The sequence below is a fragment of the Camelus bactrianus genome, chromosome 3 (assembly GCF_048773025.1).
Source record: "Camelus bactrianus isolate YW-2024 breed Bactrian camel chromosome 3, ASM4877302v1, whole genome shotgun sequence".
NCBI classification, from domain to species: domain Eukaryota; kingdom Metazoa; phylum Chordata; class Mammalia; order Artiodactyla; family Camelidae; genus Camelus; species Camelus bactrianus.
In genome coordinates this window covers 70,957,714-70,978,893 of record NC_133541.1, presented here as the reverse complement: position 1 = coordinate 70,978,893, position 21,180 = coordinate 70,957,714, and the positions used below count along the sequence as shown (strand labels likewise).

Here is a 21,180-nt window from a genome sequence, read left to right as displayed (position 1 = left end):
TTGTTCTTTTTTCTCAAGATTGCTTTGGCCTTTGGGGTCTTTGTGAATCCATACAAATTTTGGGATTGTTTGCTTTATGTCTGTTAAGAAAAAAGCCACTGGAATTTTGATAGGGATTGCATTGAATCTGCAGATTGCTTTGGGTAATACGTAAAATTTAACAATATTAATTCTTCCAATCCATGATCATAAAATAGCTTTCTATTTATTTGTATTATTCAGTTTATTTCATGAATGCCTTAGAGTTTTCAGGGTATCGAATTTTACCTCCTTGGTTAAATTTGTTCCTATGGATTTTACTTTATATTTTGATGCAATTATAAATGGGATTGTTTTCTCAATTTATTTTTTTGGTAGTTTGTTGCTAGTGTATAGAAACATAACAGATTTTTGTATGTTCATTTTGTATCCTGCAACTTTACTGAATTGCTGATCATCTCTAACAGTGTTTTGGTGGAGTCTTTAGGGCTTTCTCTCTGTAATTCATGTCATCTGCAGATAATGACAGTTTTACTTCTTCCTTTACTATGTGGATGCCTTTTATTTCTTTTACTTGCCTAATTTCTCTGGCTAGGATTTCCAATACCATGTTCAATAAAAGTGGTCATTCCTGTCCTATTTCTGATCTTAGAGGAAAAGCTTTCAGCTTTTCATTGTTGAGCATGATGTTAATTAACTGTGGGCTTGTTTTATATGACCTTTATCATGTCAAGGCATATTCCTTCTATACCCACTTTGTTGAGAGTTTTCATCATAAATGGACGTGGAGTTTTGTCAGTTGCTTTTTCTGCATCTACTGAGATGGTCATATAAATTTTACCCTTCATTTTGTTACTGTGGTGTATCATGTTGATTGATGTGTGGATGCTGAACCACTTTGCCTCCCAGGAATAAATCTCACTTGATCATGGTGTATGATACTTCTAATGTATGTTGGGTTGAATTAGGTTTGCTAACATTTTGTTGAGGATTTTTGCATTTACAATTATCAGGGATATTGGTCTTTTTTCTTTTTTTTTCCCTTGTGGTGCCCTTGTCTGATTTTGTTACTAGGGTAACGATGGCCTTACAAAACAAGTTGAAAGTGTACCCTCTTTTGTTTTTTGGAGGAGTTTGGGAAGGATTGCTATTCTTTTCTGAATATTTAGTAGAATTCACCAGTCTTGATCAAAATACAGATCACAAACAATTAAGAAACATTCTTCTGATATGACTTGAGAATAGTGCTTTCTATGGTTTTCACAATAGAGGCTAATTATTTAGTAGACATTGATGTGCATTCATTTTATGACCTTTTAAAGAAGGATTACTATACTTTTCTTGGTTATCTGTGAAGATGCCTTTATTTCAACCATGTCATCTAATATTCATGACTTCTGTCTACTGCTATTATGAAGAGACATCAGGATTGTAATGAACTGCCAGCTTTTTATCCTTGAAAAGCAATTGGTAAAACTATTCAAAATTTAGAATGACCCTCTGTCTTACTTTAATATGAAGAATGATGCCCTGAACACTTACCTAATGCTAACTAACACTTCAAGGTTAGCAAATGAGTCTCCTTTAAATATAAAGTCTGGGTGTTTCTCAAAGGGCTGCTTCTGTGCTGGGCACTGGAGTGAGTCTGTGTGAGAGCCTTTATGAGCTGTTTCTCAGTTCACCACAGCACTGTGTGTCTTGAGGGCAAGCCGTTGGGTTTTGGGGGCTCATCTCAGGTGCATGTCTTAAGTTGGGATGCCTGATGTGAGGTACAAACCCTTTGTTCCTAGGGCAGAATCCCTGGTTTTGAGTTCCCTCCCAATTGTAGGTTGCCATACTGGTGATGGAGTTTATGGGGCAAGATTCTGTCTCAGCCTTTTCTGCCTGCTTCAGTGTGGTTTTGTTCTCATTTGCCTAATGTCAAGGGGCTATTCCACTGGCTTTTAGGTTTTTTTAGAGGAATTTTTTCCATATATAGCTGTAGATTTGGTGTATCCAGGTGAGGAGGCATGTTCACGATCTTCCTGCATCACCATCTTGCACTATGTGTACATCTTCTCTTTAGATTAAATCAACCAGCCAGTTTTATCATATTAACTAGGCTTAATGAAGTACATCTTCTTATTCAGAATTGTTGTGTTATCATCAGCTTCTGGCAGTCATTTTAATAATGACTGCATTTTAATGGTTAGTGCCATGATTCCTAGAAATTAACAGTTCTCTCCAATAACCAACCATGGCATTGTTTCAAGTTTTTAGTGTGTTTCTTCTTCCTCTCTTCCTCCCTTCTTTCTTTTCCTTTCTTTTTTGCTTGTTTCTGGTCTGGGGGCATTGAATTCCTTTACAGAGCTAACAGGTACATTAACAAGATAAGATGTAAATATTAGCTTTTGTGTAACAGATGCTGAGTGACAGACAAGTAAGAAGTCCATTAAAGCTGCAGTTCATCTCACTAACCTTTTTTCTAAATATTCCTCAGAGAAGTCCACAGGAACCAGTGAAGATCTCTCTGCATCTATGTGGAGAAACAGATCTGTGTGGTGCAGAGTGGACTATGGACTGCAGGAAAATGCACAGTTCTGCCAACTGACTCCTGAATGGATCCACCACAATGTTTGCAGTAAGGCCATTCTTCGCTCAGGCTACTCCTAGTCAATGACTGAGCGTGACTAATTTAGGGCCACTCCTGTGGGATAGAGGACTCTCTTCATGAGTAACTCAGCTGAGCATACTCACCAGCAGACTGATAAAAATTTCTCAGGGCCATGCTACAGCACTTCCTAGCCTGTCTTTTTTGACTTTCTTCTCTCTTCTCACAAGTATCAATCTGTATCAACTCTGGATTCTCCATGTTTACTCCTGCTTCCTCTTTTATCTTCACTAGCATTTCCTCTCTACCCCCGGCTCCACTCAAGTATAAATCTTGTGTATCTAATCCTGTTCTGGTGCCTGCTTCCTGGAGGAACTGAATTAGCACACTGTTCAATTAGATTATAAGGTTTTGTGGAGTAGGAATAGTATATTTCCTTCGTGTCCTCAATTATATGCCAATGCCTCCTTCATAAAGCCCTCTGGAATTTAAGTAAAGTTGATGTGGGGCGTGAGGAGGCCTGAGTCCCAGGTCTCGGTTGAGCCCCTGGGACACGTGCCCCGCCAAGTGTGGGTCCTTGGCTTCGCGCAGGAAAGAATTCAAGTGCGAGCCACTGTTGAGTTAAGGTAGATGTATTTAGAGAGACACACACTGCATAGAGTATAAAGCAAGAGAAAGGCAAGGAAAGAGGTGTGGGAATTCGGTGCTCAGGTTAAATTAAAAGTAGATACGCAGTCCATAGAGTGCAGGCCGTCTCAGAAGGGGAGAGAGCGCAAAGGGCCACTGGGCGTGGTTGTGTCACTTTTTATGGTCTCGGTAGCTTCACATGCCTACCAGTGAGATCAATCCAACTGCCCTGGGGGAGGGGCTGGGATTCCCAGGAACTGGGCCACCGCCCATCCTTTGGCCTTTTGCGTTAGCCTTAGGGCTGTCATGATGCCTGCGGGCATGTTATTTGATCACCCTGTTACAATGAGCATATAATGAAGCTCAAGATCTACTAGAAGTTAAACCTCTTAATCCTCAAGGCCAACTAGGAGGCGAATCTTCCACCATTTTGGTTACTGTCATTCCTTGAGTGGCTGTGCCCTGCCCCCTTCCCTCCTGTCTCAAAGTGAACAGCTTTTATTCACATACGGCATCTCTCCATGCCATGTGAACCAAGAGTAAGATACTTATAAAATGTTCTGATTAGCTTAAAGACTCACTGAATTTCCCATATCAGTTTCATTAAAGAAATTTTTTTCAAATCTCAAATTTCAGCACTAAAATAATGGTAGTGGTTCTGTCACTCCACAATGGCCACTTTTCAATAGTGAGCATTAAAGTCAAACTGATTCCTTGTAAAAGTCTTGTATCAGTGCACTTTTTATTTAAGCATGAGGTAAGTATGGGATTTTATAATAAGTTATAAACATACTAATGCTTTAATATGTTTTCCAGCAAGTAAAAAATAAGTTGCTCTGTATCTCCATAGGTGTTTTTTTATTGTTAAAAGTCTGGGATCTTACTTATCTTTCACAGTAAATAGGACTAGAAAGAAATTTCAAATCTATACTTACTCCCATGGAATTTCTACATTGTGGAAAACCGCGGTGTTTGCTTGAGAAAATTAGTGTGAAGATTCCTGATGTGATATTTACAAAGTCTTCTTAGAATGACTAATGTGTTCATTCTTTCTCTCCCACTGGCCCAGAGGTGACTTGACTTAGCTTTCCTAGAACAGGCCCCTGTTTCTAGCCAAGCCTTTTAATCGGTGCTCAGCTCTGGGAACTCTTCATAAGGTCTTGTCTGGAATAGTCTCAGCACTGCCATGTGATTGTTTCTTTGAACTGAATGGAGAGCAGTAATTGGGCAATCTTCACTGAGAATGTAAAATCAGATCTGTGAGCCAGAAACAAAAAATATTCCAGAGCTGTAATGTATCTTTTATTTCCATTTGGTGCCTGGTTTTTGCAGCTACTTACAAAGATTTTTCTTTGGACAAAGAGCGTAAATAAAACTGAATGTTTTCTGCAACGGTCTGACCTGCTGCTGTTAGTGTATGACAAATAACTCTCACCCTGGGGCCTAAAGACAGAGGCTCTCACCCAGTCATTTGAAGCCATCTCTTGTGAGTACTTCCCAGCCACTTGGCTTGGTATTGCTGTTATGGTTCAAAAGTGAACAGTTTTTAATATCTAGAACATTAATTTGAGTCATCTTAGATGTGCAGCAACAATTGTGCAGAAGAATATAATTTTAGGTCACAATGGAACACACTGAAAATTGGTCAACATTACCAATTATTATAAAGTTAAAAGGTTTTCAGCAGTATTTCTTATTGTGTTATGAGTGCAAATGCTGTTAGAGCTGAAAACTTTGTTGTTGGCAGTGTTGCTGTTCGGGAAAGAACGAACGCTGACATGTTACGAAAAGCAGGGTCGATGATTTTTTTTTACTCTTATCAGTGGAGCCATTGATAGAAAATGTACTTACAGATAATTTTGGTATGTCAGAGTAATAGAAATGCAGTATTTCTGGTATTAAAATCTATTTGAGTGACTTTAGGAGTTTGCTGAGCTTCTTAACATGAGTCCTTTAAAAAGTCCTTTTGATAAGAAACATACTTTAGAATAAATATATCACCTGTTTATGAAATATATATCTAGCAAAAAAAAATCACTTGAGCTGTTTTCTATTTGGGTCTCCAGAGTTACTTTGTTTTCTATTCTCTTCTATACATATTATTTTTGCATTTTGTGGCCACTGTGAATAGTTGTGACACAGCTCTGAGGGGCAGCATTTGTGTATGTTTAAGGATAGTGTTCCACAATATGGAAGCAGAATGACTTGATGGGAGGCCAGTATTTTTTCAGTTTACCTAGAGGCACCCATTTAGGTTAGATTCTATCTTTTTTGGGATTAAAAAAATTCTCTTAATGTTTTAGTAGATTCCTTTCATAGTATTTATCTTGAGATACATTAGTTTTTGAACTTCAAATTGTTACTAATAAACTGAAAGCTTTCAGAGTATTGTCCTGTTTGCTTGCTCATCTGAACCTTTGGGCCTATCAACTTGCTTGTTGTAATAACACAAAAATATTGGCTAAACTTCAATCAGATTGGATTGAAACTGAAATTGGTAGGGCAGAGAAAGGAGGATATAAGAGGAGCCACATCCTGTTTCCTTCCCACAGCTATCTCCTCATTCTCTTCCTACAGCAGGGACTGCCGCAGCGGGGAGCTGGCTAACTCCCAACAGTCACCAGCCAATTCTCACTCCTCGGAAGGGAGGCGAGGAAGATGTTGTCACCACAGCAAGCCATGTGACCCAGCCGTAGTCTCTCCTCACTCTCCTCCCTCATTTAATGCATCAGGTGACTCAGGCCAGTGGTACCTGGCACAGGCATTCCTGTGAGGAGCTTTGTTTTTCTGGTAGCTTTTTTTTTCTTTTTTTAAAGCAAATCCTTTAGTTTTACGTATTTATTAGTATTCAAATTCCTTTAGTAGTCAAAATCTTAAGTCTTCTGTGAGTCTTTCCACAGTGTCGGGAAGGGCTGTTTTCAGATCAGAAATCAATGAGGACTTTCCCACCACCAGGGCTTCTCCTGATGCAGGAAGAGTTTGTTTTCAATTCGATGCCAGCACCTCTGTGAGTTGTATTCTATGCTGACGATCTGTTCAGGCCAAGTGCTTTCTGATGTAGAACGTCGCAGCAGATGGTGATCTTCTCAGCCTGACACATGGTAGCTGGGTACAGTAAGAACGTCTTATTTAGCTGTGGTGGGCTAAGGGGTCCAGATCTAACAGAATTCTCCTAAATTATTGGTTGAGACATTTCTGTTACCTTCATGTGCACTTCTCTTGCCTAAGTTTAGGTATGAAGTCTACTCCCTGGGAACTGCTTGTCAGTGAGAAGTGGAACTTTACAATCAAATTTTTCTATTTAAATGGCCCAAAACTTCTTACCTTAATAAAAATAGATGGTTCCATTATATTCCTTTTCAGATGATTTTCCCTTTAAACTTCGGTTGTGTGTGAGGTTGCCGGCATCTTACGTGGTTCACCAATGACGTTCCCCAGTTGCACTTCTACTGTACGTAGCAGATGGGCTTGTGGTCGCTCTGTGAGTATCCTACCTCGCACGTTCGGTTGCCTTTTTCCATGTCAGCTACAACCACCATTGCTCTGTCTCAAGAAAGACAACTTCCCATGGATCTGGATAATGACTGATTAGAACAGCAGGTGCAGGGATCAGCACACGGTGCAGCCCTATTTTACTCTCAGATGAGCTGCTCAAGATAATTTGAAAAAATGCTGTAATTACAGTATGCTTTTCAGATGCCATTTTTGGACATAAATATTAATAACCATAGAACCTCAATATTATGTGATGAACCCAAAAGGCTTAATGACCCCAAGGGAAAAAGTGGTCTTATAACCACATAGGATCTAGTACAGCAGATAAAGTTTAGGTATAATAGAGATTACTGAGGTTGTTTGTGAAATAGGTACCTCCTCTCCACCCTGAGTGTCTTCCCTTTTTATGTTTTCCCCTCTAGCTAGCTGCGTGTGTGTGTGTGTGTGTGGGGGGGTTGTCCCTGGATTCTGTGTAAAGTGCCCTCAGTCTGTACACTGGGAGAGGATACTAATCTTAGGTGAATCCTGAATACCCTATGTTTTCTTTTTCTCAATCCTTAGCAAAGGAAAAGCAAAACAAAAAGAGCTTGAGAGCCACCCTGTGCCTTGGATGTGACCGGCATGTTGTCCAGCTCCCGAACCATCTCTCGATGATGCTTACCTGCCCTCTGACTGAGGACTAAGTCACAGGTACCAAAACCTATGCATGAGCCACACTGGGAGAAGCCAGGCAAGACTCCCTGCATAATTACCACAGAGGAAGGGAAAAAAAAAGCAATTCTTTCCCTTTCTAGAAAATACTTCTTTAATTTCCTCCCTTATATTATGAGGGGATTAGGCAAATTAATCTGTAAATCCCTTCAGGAGCAAGCATTCTAATTTTCTCTCAGGAACCTCTTGTTACATAAGAATATCTCATTAAGCTTTTCCTGCGGAACAAGAAAGCAGCAGGTGATAATGAAGTTAGATTTTTAAAAGGTATGCCTTTTACCAATGAAACTAAAAAGGTGTTAAATACACTTTTAAATTAAGCCTTTTCTTAAAATCAGGAGTTGAGCATCTGTTTGATTTTCTTTCTAGAGGCGTTTTATGGCAATTTCTCCTCTATAAGGAAGCAACGTGAATCGCAGTGACATTATTAAGCCTGCTGAAGCCTATTCCCCAATTCAGGACTGAGCTGGGAAACTGACTAAATAGTCAGTTTTATAGAAACTTTTCATCTTTTTGAGTTTTAGTATCTTGCGTTTGTCATTTTTATTCAGGACTCTAGGGTGCTTTTTGGAGCCTTCAGGCAGGGAGAGTATAAGCAAGATGAACAGTAAGGTCAAATTCTTGTTGTGTATTAAAAGCCTAATGTGTGACAGTGCTTCATCATCTGAAATGGTATTTCTGAACAAAATACCATAGTGGATGTTAAATTTGCATTCCTTTAAATTCTGATTTGTGATTTTCAAGTGAAATTATCATGTCCTTCACATTTAAACATGCTTTCCCCATTGTATATCAAGTATTTTTGCAATATTTTGCTAAAATATTGATAGATCCTGAAGATTTTGCAGTTGGTAAACATTCATGCAAAATATGTATGGTTTTATCTCCTAGGATTATACTGTCTTTTTTAACTCTTACTGTGTAGCTCCTTGAAAAAATTTCAAGAAAGGGTTATAATGGATTGACACTGATTTATATGAAAACATTTCCCTTCAGCTCTGGCATCCTACTTCTCAGAAAGTCAGTGTTACAGGATAGCGTATCTGTCTGCCTTCAAAATTTGGTAAGTACATTTTGATAAATGCCCGTAGCTATTTATAATTTTAATGGTGCTGTAAATGAGTAATGACAAAAGAACTTGTACTTTTGTGATCAGTGTGTTTTTCTTTATAACTGGATTCAGACTGTATGAATTTTCTAGGAATTATATCTTTAAAAAACATGACTTGGAGAAGTTTCTTTATCAAATATATGAATCTATTTAATTATACTCCACTGTTAACCTTGTGCTGTGATAGTTTTGAACAATTCTGTTAGTGGACATTGTCCAATCTCCAAGGTCTCTTAAAAAAATAAAAATACAGAATGTGTTTTTCTTTGTACAAAGACTTCCTGAGATATCTTAAGTATTTCTAAGTTTAAAATGAGGCTAATTTTAAACATATTGTGATATTGCTTCCCAAAAATGTTCATGCGTATTTTCCCACAATTTGACCAATTCTGAACATCAAATATATCAAGTGTACCTATTTTTTCTTCCTTTTCATTTTGTAGTGTGTTATCATTCGATTTTACCTTTCAGACAGCAAGTGAAATGAAATGTTTCATATGTTTAAAGGTAATTTTTTTTGTATACTGTTTTTTTGTGATTTGCCTGTTTATAAACTTCCTGGTGACAGGGTTAAGTTATCTTATTTTCTTCTCTGCGTTATTTACTTATGAATTCTTTCTCTCGTGTATGTTTTAAATATTTCCCTTGATCTGTTACTAGTTTTTTTTTCTAAATTGTTTAATAAAATTCATTAGTCTGTTCCTTTAGGATTCCTTCCATCATGTAGCTTGTCAAAATGGATCTTCCTTATCCTAGATCCGAAATTTATATATGTTATGTGGTAAAAGGTAGGTTTATAACTCATTTTTCTTCTACAGGATAACAGTTTTGCTCCTCTGTTTTGGTCTGTGATCCACTGGAGTGAAGTTTATTTGTAATTGGTGTGAGATAAGGGTTAAGCTTTTTTTTCTTTTTATTTAAATATATCTATCCAGTTTTTCTAGCACTATTGAAAATATTTTCCTTTTTCTATCTACTGTGTCAGAAAGAGGAAGAGGAGGAGGACAAGAAGATGGCTGTGGGGATGGACGGCCCTGAGCGTGGCTGTGTCTACAGTGGCCACATGAACGTGCACCTGCCAAGAAAGAAAGACACACCAAGTGCATTTAAAGCAGGTGAGGCCTAATCAGGTCAGCAGGCTGTGTTACTGTCAGTGCTCTGGCCGTGACACTTTACTGGCACAGTACGTTCCCAATGGTGGAAACTGGGCATTGCCACGTGACATCTTTCTCTGAGTCTACAATTATCACAGAATAAAAAGTAAAAATTATTTGTGAAAACATTCTAAAAGAAAAGTTAATACTTGCCACAAAAATAATTTTATAAATTCCTTGAAATAAAATTTAGGGGGTTATAGGACTAAAATATGGATTTATCAATGACCATAAGAGCAATAGTAGAGTGAAACCAACTTTTCAAAGCAAGATCTATTAAATAAACAGGCAACTGTTAGAGGAGGAATTGTTACTAACTTACCGTAATGGTCTCATTTGCTGGAGTAAGCTGTTTCATCTCAGTAGAATGACACAAAAGGTACAGTACAAGGTGAAGAGATCAGAAGGAATTAGTTAAGACTTTCATAAAGCAGCCTAATGACCAGTTAAATTCCGTAAGAGGAGATATTTACTCCACATCTCCGTGCAGCACTGGTCTGATCTTTTGACTCTGCAGTCAGTTAGTTCAAAAAACCTATTCAGTAAAAAGCTATTAAACCAGTTGTGCATATAAATGGAATGGATAAAAATTCAGTTACCACAAGAAAGTGATTAAGTGATTAAGTTCTATTTCTATTACAGTTGTTAAATTTTATCATTTTGAGGAAAACCTTCTGTCTTCAGGAAGTTTGTAAGATACCTGGAAAAATGGTAATACAGTCAGTATCTGTGAGAAGTTTTTTTAAACAGGGCGGAGCACCACACCATGAAGATGCTACAGAAAGGTAGGTGCCCAGTCCATGTAACATAAAAGTTTCACCATTTTGACAAAATTAAAGGTGAAGTAGGCTCTCTTTTGAAGATGTTCTCTTTTTCTGAACGTGTTCAATCATAGCAGTAGTACAAATTTGACCTGGAAGGATTTTAAATTGCTTTAGAATGTATTAAAAAAAAGTTCTTCCCGGTATCTGTATTTTTAAAAGGGACAACTTTACAGCTTGACAGGTAGAGTAATCATTTATTAATCCTGGCCACAGATTGTATTTAAAAATGGGGCAGAGACCCAGATCACTGGTGGAGCTCAGGATAGAGTCCCCCCTTTCTATAAATCGTTACACTTTGCAAAATGTTATCCCTTTTGATTTTTATGACATACCTGGGGAATAATCAAAGGAAGCATTCTGATGCTTGTTTAGGAAAAGGAGACTCAGAATTAGTGACTAGAGAATGTGTCGTGCTGTTATTAGCAGAGCCAGAGCATGAATCTGGAATCTTTGCCACGTACAATACTATATGGTAACACCTCGTTTCAGACAGAGACACTGGCCAACTCCTCCTCCATTAGAAACACACACATACAGAGACAAGAGTGTAACTTCCTCATCCTCCATTAAAAAGACTGAGAGACAGAGCCAGAGATAGGCAGAGACAGAGACATTAGCCCCTTCTTCCTCCTCCATTAGAAAGGACAGAGAGACACACAGGCAAAGACAGAAAGACAGACAGAAAACCAGTCACAAGACTCCTCTTCTTCATCCCCCATTAGGGAGAAATACTGAGAGACAGAGATACTAGGCCCCTCAACCTCCTCCATTAGAGACAAATACAGAGAGACGGCCAGAGACACCCCTCCTCCTATTCCATTAGAACAAATGAGAGATAGACAAACACTTGCCTTCGCCTACTCCTCCATTTGAGAGAAAAGACAGACAGTAGTCACCTCCTTTGTCCCCTCCTCCTTTAGAAAGGAAGACAGAGACATATACAAGAGACACTAGTCTTTTCTTCCTTCTCCTCCATTAAAATGAAAGAGACACTCAAATGAGAGTCCCAGAAGGAACATAGCCCAGCTGACACTCATTAGTGCAACCCATTTCCAACTTCACACCTCCAGATTTAAGAGAAGAAATTTATGTTGTTTTAATCACTAAATTTGTAATCTGTTTTACAAATAATTGGAAATTAATACAAAGCTCTTGAGATAGTACTTCTTGTGAATAAATCCTGCCGTAATTTTGCTGTGTATAAAACTCTTGACTAGAAATTTGTCTCAATAGAAAACCATGAAAAAATAAGATGTAACATTGAGTTCTGTTTTCCTTTCTCTTGACTTCTTATTTCTTAAATCAAACCTTTTCCCCATTAATCATACCTAAGAAACGTGATTTCCGCATACTTTAATACCCTTCCAGTTTTTTTTGTTCTTTCTCAGTAATTTTATAAATTAGATAGATGATCTTTTCATTGCTGTATGACATGTTAGTGAATTGTGTGGTCACACCTTCCTATCAGCAAATGCCTGTATGGCATGGGATTCAAAGCACCTTAATCCTGGGTTCCATATAAGGTGACATGTATTAATTTTATATAGTCACACTCAATGTATATAGAACATACTGCTTTACTTTAAATTGCTAAGACTTTTTATATAGGCCCCTGTTACAATAGTCTACGCATTTCATTAGTCAAGTGAAGATAATTCTGGTGTATATGGTGAGGCTATTAATACAAGGTTTGTTACCAGCAATTTGTGCCACACCCCTTTGCTCCTGACAGGACACGGAAGTGCCAGGAATGCTTATGCAACTTTCTGGATTCAAAGACAGGCATCTTTTCTGAGGTCAGTATCAGTTGAAATATAAAGAGCCACTAAATCTAAAATTTTAAGGGACTGTATGTTAACCCTTGACATGCAGAGCCCAGTATGAAGTACTGTTTCCTGGGAAAAGTAGTGGTGTTAATAGTCCACGGTGTCCCTCTCTGTAATCTGGTGTAGATTGTACATCAGTATTTGAAGATTCTCCCTAAGGATTTGAGGAGGAATGAACATGGGATATTCATTGTCCTCAATAATTGAGATATTAATACATTCAAGAATAAGAAGCCCACGTTTTTTTCTTGTTCATTCACCATTAAACTATGATTGATTTTCTCTCAAAGCCATTGTTTCAAAGTAAGTAGTATTTATTGGCTCAGTTTTTCTTCTCTTAAAAAATATTCAGTTATAAAATTTGGATATAATTGTAATCCTGTAACAGAAAAGTATGTGAAATGAAAACCCCAAAATTCTGTGGAAAAACTGTTCTTTCTATTCAAGATCAAGATACTTACATAAGGAACAAGACAAAAATATGTCTATCTGAAAAACATTTAAATTAGCCTTCCTTTCCTGTAGATACAAAGTATATCTGGTAAGGGAATTTATTATTATACCTAGATTAAATTCATCAGGCCATGTAATACACCAGGTGAACATGGACTTACAGAGTATTTGCCAACTCAGTGTTTCAGCCTTTTAAAAACAATCTGTATTGAAGTATGAGTGATTTATAAAACTGCATATTAACTATTGCCTATTTACACCACCATTTATCTGATGAATTTGGGGATAAGTATCCATTCATGAAACCATCACCACAATCTATGTCCTAAGCAAATCCATTATCTCCAAAAGTTTCCTTTTGCTATTATTATTGTTAGTATTCGTGATAAGAACACTTAGTATAACATGTACCCTCTTAGAAAAATTTTAGGTATACAATACAGTGTGGTTAACTAAAGGCACTCTGTCGTAAAGCACATCTGAGACTTACTCATTCTGTCTAACTGTGCCCTTGAACAAAATACCTCTTCCCAGGGCAGTATTTATTCTTAACTCATAAGCTGTGCGCATCTGTCAAACATCTACAGAATGACCCAGTATTAAATTACCATCTTTTCATGCTGTTTACCTTCAGTTGTCTTACAAATAGCCACTTGCCTCCTCATACAGAAGCCTCTGGTTCACTGACACTGTGACTTTGAGGAGTAAGCGATAAGACTGTAACTTGAAGCTGTTACCATATAGCGGTTTTTTCAATGCACATTTTTGCACGTAATACTGTCTTTTTCCCCCTAGTGACAGACTTCTTAAACTTTAGATACGTTAATGTATAAGAATCCCTTCTTTACTGAGCGCCAATCTCATTTTCAGACCCCTCAATTAACAGGATTACATCTTACAATTTTCACACCCCACATGCTTGGATGCACATCAGTAGTCCTGATGATATGGCCCAGGTATTACTTAGCACCATGGCTGCGTAACATACTACTTCCTACCAGGGAAAATGTCAAAAGTTTTAAGTACACAGCAATTCAGATTATACTTTAAAAGGTATTGTTCAGTGCTATCAAAGGGAAGAAATAATAAAAATTGCAGTGTTAAGCAAATGATATCCAATAGCTAATGAATGATCCTGGCATTTCCACTTGTGAATTTTTCACTATATTCATAATGAGAAATGATAATGCTGAGAGAGGTTCTCTCTGAACACGGAACAGGAATCCATGTGTTCCACAGAACGTAACACCACCACACCACCTATTCAGTGTTATCCTTACTGTACATTTTTAAACTTAACAATTTACAGGGTCTTTTAATGCATATAGGTGATTAGGGAAAATGTTTATCAGGATAATTTGCATTCAATACATGTCTCTTAACTAGATATATCCGACAGCATGTTCTGTGGCCTGGTCCACTCAAATTAAAGGTCTAATTTTCAAATTTCAACACAGTTCAAATAAATTTGATTACTTACTAATATAAGTTGCACATTCCAAGTGCCACATTATTGTATTTAAAACCTTGTTATATACATAACTTTTACCCCTCCAAAATATCAACATTTTTTAGCTAAAATTTGAGTCATATATTTATATTTTATATTTTAAGTATTAATAGTTTTATTAGAAGGTTTACAAATAAACCATTTTGCAGTCTCTCTCCTAGATGCACAGTATGGAAAATGAACAACTCATTAAGTAAAGTAAATATTTTAGTTGGAATTCAGACAAATGGAAATATATGACTTAACAGGATATGGAAGAGGTAGACATCAGCTATCAGGAGATAACATTTGTAAATATTTATTCCCCCCAACACAGGAGCACCCACATACTTAAAGCAAATAATAACAAATGTAAAGGGAGAAATAGAAAGCAATATAATATTAGGGGACTGCAATACTCCATACATCAATGGGTAGATCAACTAGACAAAAAGAAAGGAAACACAACCTTAAAGAGCACATTAGACCAGATAGACTCAACATATGTACAGCACAGTGCATCCCAAAGCAACAGAATATACATTCTTCTCAAAGTTACATGCAACATCCTCCAGAACAAATAATGTTAGGCTATAAAACAAGTCTTAATAAATTTAAAAGGACTGGAATCACAGTAAGCAACCCTTCTGATCAATTACAACAAAACTAGAAAATTCACAAATATATGGAGATTAAACAACAGAATACTGAACAACCAGTGAGTCAAAAAATTATAAGGAGAAATTTTTAAAAAAAAGGACAAACCTTGAAACAATGACAACAGAAAACATACCAACACCTATGGGATAAAACAGAATAGTTCTAAGAGGAGAGTTCACAGCAGCAAGTTCCTAACTTAAGAAACAAGAAATATGTCAATCTAACGTCACACCTGGAGAAATTTTTAAAAAAGAACAAATGAAGCCCAAACTTAATGAAACTGAGCATAAAAAGACAATAGAAAAGCTGACACTAAAAGCTGGTTCTTTGAAAAGAAAAAATTGACAAACCTTTAGCTAGACTCACCAAAAACAAAAACAAAATAGGGTAGGGAGGAGAGATGACTCAAGATCAAATGAAAGTGGAGATGTTACAACTGATAACCATAGAAACATAAACAATCATAAGAGCCCACAGTTATATGCTGACAAGTCAGACAATCTTGAAGAAGTTGGGTAAGTCCCCCAAACTCACAATCTACCAAAACTAAGTCATGAAGTAATAGAAAATCTTAACAGATCTATTACTAATAAGGAAACTGAATCAGTAATCAAAAACCTCCAAAACAAGTCTCAGATGAGATGGCTTCACTGGTGAATTTTACCAAACATTTAGGAAGAAGAATTAATAAAAATTCTTCTCTACTCTTCCAAAAAATAAAAATAAATAAAAATAAGAAACACTGCCAAGGTTACTTTATAAGGCCAGCATTACCCTGATACCAAAAACCAGAGAAGGATGCCACAAAAAAAAATCCTCAAGAAAACTGCAAACCAAATTAAGCAATACATTAAAAGAATCATTCAACTTGATCAAGTGGGATCTATTCCAGGGATGCAGGGATGGTTCAACATCTGCAAAAAACCAGTGTGGTCCACATTATCCTTCATTTTGTTAAAGAATGACATGATCACCACAATAAATGCAGAAACAATTTGACACAAGTCAGCATTCATTTGATAGAAATATTCGATAAACTGGATATAGGGGGAATGCACCTCAACATATTAAAAGCCTTAGATGACAAGTCCACAGCTAACACCATACTCAGGAGTGAAAAGCTCAAAGCTTTTCCTCTAAGATCAAGACAAAAATGCCCACTCTCACCACTTTGATTCAACACAGTATTGGAAAGTCTAGCCAGAGCTATTAGGCGAGTAAAAGAAATAAGACAGCCAAACTGAAAAGAAGTAAAACTGTCTGTATTTGCATATGACATAATATTCTATAGAGAAAACTCTAAAGATTACACCAAAATAGTGTTAGAAGTAATCAACAAATCAGTGAAACTGCAGGACACAAAAATTACACAAATAACTATCAGAAAGAGAAATAAAGAAAACAATCCATTATAATTGCATAAGAATAAAATTCCTAGGAATATATTTACCAGGGATGTGAAGTAACTGTTCTCTGAAAACTTTAAGATATTGACAGAAGCAACTAAAGAAAGCACAAACAGATACTCCATGCTTACGAACTGAAAGAACTGATAATGTTACTGTGTCCATACTACCCAGAGTGATCTACAGAGTCAGTGTAATCCCTATCAGAATTCCAGTGGCATTTTTCAAAGTCAAACAATCCACAAAAGACCCCAAATAGAAAAAAAGCAATCTCAAGAAAGAACAGAGCTGGAGGCATCATATTCCCTGATTTCACATTGTATCGCAGAGCTATAGTAACCAAATCCACATGGTACTGACACAAAAAAGGAAAAGAGACCAATGGAAAAGAATAGATAGTCCAGAAATAAATCCATGGATATACAGCTCACTATTTTAGGAGAAAGGGGCCAAGAACATACAGTGGGGAAAAGACAATCTCTTCCAATAAATGGTTGTGGCAAAACGGGGCAGCCACATGCAAAAGAATAAAACTGGACCACTATCTTAAACCATACACAAAAATAAATTCAAGTCTTTAACCCATTTTGAGTTAAAGACCTGACACCTTAAAACTCCTGGAAGAAAACATAGGTGTTAGAGCTATTTGACATCAGCGTTGGTGATGCTCTGGGGTTTTTTGGAGGAGTAGGGGGGTGGATTTGACACCAAAAGCAAAGGCAACAAAATCAAAAATATGGGAGACTTCATTAACCTAGAAACCATATGCACAGCAAAGGAAACCATCAGCAAAATGAGAAATTAACCTATTGAATGGGCAAAAATATTTGAAAACTGTATCTGAGAAGGGGTTAAAATTCAAAATATATAAAAACCTCATATACTTCAATTGCCCAAAAGCAATCTGATTAAAAAAATGGATGCAGAATCTGAATAGCCATCTTTCAGAAGACATACAAATGGCCACCAGGTACATGAAAAGGTGCTAATCATTAGGGAATGTATTTCAAAAGCACAATGAGATCTTAACTTACATCTGTCAGAACAACTAGCATCAAAAAGAAGAGCTGAAAAGTGCTGATGACAGTACTGTGCACTGTTGGTGGTAATGTAAATTGGTGCAGGCACTATGCAAAATAATGTAAAAGTTTTACAAAAAAAATAAAAATAAAAAGAACTACATGACCCAGCAATTCCACTGCTTGGTATTTGTCCAGAGAAAACAGAAACATTAACTCAGAGAGATGCACCCTCATGTCCATTGCAGTGTTATTTACAACAGCCATGACTTAAATTGTTTCTGTGTGTCCATCAATAGACGAATGGATAAAGAAAATGTGATTACACACACACACACACACACACACACACACACACACACACACACACACACACACTGGAATATTACTGAGCCATAAAAAAAGAATGAAACCTGGCCACTTGTGACAAAATGTGTGGACCTTGAGGGCATCATGCTAAGTGAAATAAGCCAGACAGAGAAAGATAAATACTGTATGATCTCACTTACGTGGAATCTTACAAACAAACAAACAAAAACCCAAGCTAATAAATACGGGGAGCAGATTGGTGGCTGCCAGAGCAGAGTTGGGGAGTGTCTGAAATGGGTAAAGGGAGTCAAAAGGTGCAAACTTTCAGTTATAAACTAAATAACAGGGATATAACTTACAGCATATAATATAATATACAGACTATAGTTAATACCATATTATATATCTGAAAGTAGAAGAGTGGATCATGAAAATTCTCATAAGGAAAAAAATTTTTTTAACTATGTAATGTGGTGCATGTTAACTTACTGTGGTAAGCAGTTGCTATTATACAACTTAATGCATTGCACATCTAAAGTTAACATCCCATGTCAATTATACCTCAAAAACAAAACAAACCTTGATTTGGGCGAGGGGGAAAATGGAGATAGAGGAAAAAAATTAGGATTTTTATAAGGACACTAATCCAATCTTATCAAGTTCCCCCCACCTTATAACCTTATTTAATGTTAATTACCCCTTTATATGACCCATTTTAAAATATAGTCAGATTTGGGGTGAAGGCTTCAAAATATAAATTTTGGAAGGACATAACTCAGTGCACAGCACTGGTTATGACATCTTATGTTGGCCCTTTTTTATTTCATGCTGTTAATTTGTGGGATTAAGTTGAAAAATTATCTGAAAGTTTTATGTTTGCCCCCTTGAAGGGATTATGCCATTTTCTTCTTTATGCTCTTTGAATATTTCCTTTTTTAAAAAATATTACAAATATGCCAATTTTCCTTGATAGCAAATGCATACATTTAAGATAGCATGTAGAGAGCAGCCAAGATGGCAGAATAGAAGGACACTCGGAGCTCACCCTCTCCCACGAATACAGCAAGAGGGACATCCATGGACCCCACCCATTCACTCAGAACACCTGCTGAACTCTGACAGAACATTGCCTTCTTCAAAAGACAGAATTCCTCACAAATTCTGGTAGGAGAGAGAAAAGAAAAAAGAGATTAGTGCAGGACCTGTCCCAGGGGGAGGGAGCAGCAAAGGAGGAATAGCACTCTTACACTGGGATGCCCCCTCTCCAACAGAGAGGTCAGCCAGGACGGAGGGGGAGCCTCCAAGGCTTGGAGTGAAATAGGAGGAAAGGGGGCAGGGCACAACCACTGAAGGAATGACACAGCAATTGAGGAAAGGACAGACTGGTTACAACCAAGACAGCGGAAGATTCAACTTCCAGTAGACCTTGAGTCTCAGGGCACACCCACCGGTGCCAAGACAGTTCCTAGGCTGACCATATAAGGTCAAAAAGTAGGTGAGGGGATACCGAGATCCCTTTGGGAGCTTCATTGTGTCCTTGTTCCTGTGGGCATCCTCAGGTGCTGGGAGAGGGGACTGTTCTGTGCCACATACTTGGGGCCATGATACTGGGGCCACCATCTTGTCCAGGCCACTTTTTGCCACCACACAGTAGAGTAGACTCTCTCTCTGAAGGATCAATGGGAAACACCTCCCCCAGTCCTGAGGGCTCACTCCTCGGGTGCATTTTGAGTCACTGGGGTAAGTTTTTCTCTAGATTATTTGAAAAGAAAAAGCTCATCTTCTTTTGTAATACAGTCTGGTCCCAGTATGAACTTGAGGACCATGAGACCTGCCCAGAAAGTGGAACCCTCAACTATGACACCATCCTACAGCTAGACCTTATGTTCAGGCCATTGTGGCCCTAAGAGAGAACCAGGAAATACCCAAGTCCTATGTGAGGAACCTTGTCATCTGGGACCCATTCAGGCTACACAAAACCCCCCTTGAATAGCAACTCTGGAAGAACACAAACCGCAGACAGAAGACCCCAGCCCCAGTACCCTCACCATCTCTAGTCCTGTCCCTACTCTAAGCCTGTTTACCTTTCCACAGCAGAAGTGCAGCCAGAACTTTGCCCCTCCAGAAAGCTGCAGGCTGTACAACTTCCTGCCAACTCCTCTCTACTCCAGGAGGCACTGTGGCTGCACACCTTCCCTCTTCTCCCAGGATTTCTCTCTGTCCTGCTCTCCTGACTTCTTGACTGTCGATTGATACTTGAGCCTCCTTGCCTGTTTTGCCAGCAAGCTTGTTACTTACTTCTCTTACTCCGGTAATGAGCTAACCTTCCTCAACACAGAGACCATACCCTGAGGAGAGATTTTGCCTTGTATTATTGCCACTGCCTTGTGGTGCTCCAGCCCCACCCTTCAGCTCTATTTGTTTCTTTTTTTCTTTCAGAGATAAAGGTAATCCAGTCCTCAGGGCCCAAGTCTCCTCCCTCCCTCTCTGAAAGATTTAGGCCTTGGAACTGGTCACTGTTTCTCCTGCTGGGTCACTGAATCTTGCAGCTAGACCTATTTTGTAAAAGAGAAGGTAAATGGGGGAAGTCACACACATTCAGCGTTCGAGACCTTACTCCCAGATGCAGGTCTAAAGAACTCTTGGCAAGTGTGCCTGGCTCACGCCCCTTCACAGCCCTTCTTCCCCCACAGGAGCTCCATGTTTTAGATGACCCCTTATGGATCCACCTCCCTGAGATCCACAACCAAAAACTCCTACTCCCTCAACTCTGAGGGGAGACAGTCTTCTGGGCCATTTAGCTCTAACACCCCATCTTGGCAGCTTGGACCCCAGACCCCCGATGAATCAGCTCATGGATCTGACGTTTGGAGTATTTAACAATATAGTGAGGGTTGAAGAGGCAGAAAGGATTCAGGGACAACAGCAAAAGACACAGCCCTCAAAGTAGCTACAGAAAACTTATCATCACCCCTCTGCACCCCCATAAGATTATGGGAGTAAAATCTCCAAGGAGAATGAAATAGGAGGAAAGGGGGCAGGGCACAACTGCTGAAGGAATGACAGAGCAACTGAGGACAGGACAAACTGGTTAGAACCAAGATGGCAGAAGATTCGACTTCCAGTAGACCTTGAGCTCATGGCACGCCCATGGGTGCCAAGACAGTTCCTAGGCTGACCATAAAAGGTCAGAAAGTAGGTGGGGCGGGTGTTTCCTGGAAATCCCTACCCCTTTCCCAAAATAGTTAGAATAATCTTCCTACTCACTAGCATATTAAATTACAAATTACCAAGCCCATAAAACCTCACAACTCCACACCTTGTGCTCACGCTCGCTCTCTTGCCTTCTGAGATGGCCTGCACTCTGTGGAGCCTGTACCTACGTTTACTTTAAACTGAACACCCACACCTACAGCTTCTCTCCCTCTCACCTTTCTGAGACGGCCCAAATTCTTCCTATGAAGTGCATATCTCCTAAGCTGTTTTCCCTTCTGAGTGAGAGAGACCCCACTCTCTGTGAAGTGTGT

The 21,180-nt window shown here is 38.4% G+C and overlaps 1 long non-coding RNA gene across 1 annotated transcript; it reads left to right on the top strand.

Annotated features, from left to right (window-relative positions):
- The first annotated feature begins 2,463 nt into the window (after window positions 1–2,463).
- On the top strand, window positions 2,464–12,699 carry LOC123617228 (uncharacterized). The gene is made up of 7 exons (XR_006725363.2): window positions 2,464–2,599; window positions 4,529–6,677; window positions 7,253–7,381; window positions 8,399–8,465; window positions 9,499–9,628; window positions 10,310–10,452; window positions 12,224–12,699. It is a non-coding gene; the product is annotated as an uncharacterized LOC123617228 (long non-coding RNA).
- The last annotated feature ends 8,481 nt before the right edge of the window (window positions 12,700–21,180 follow it).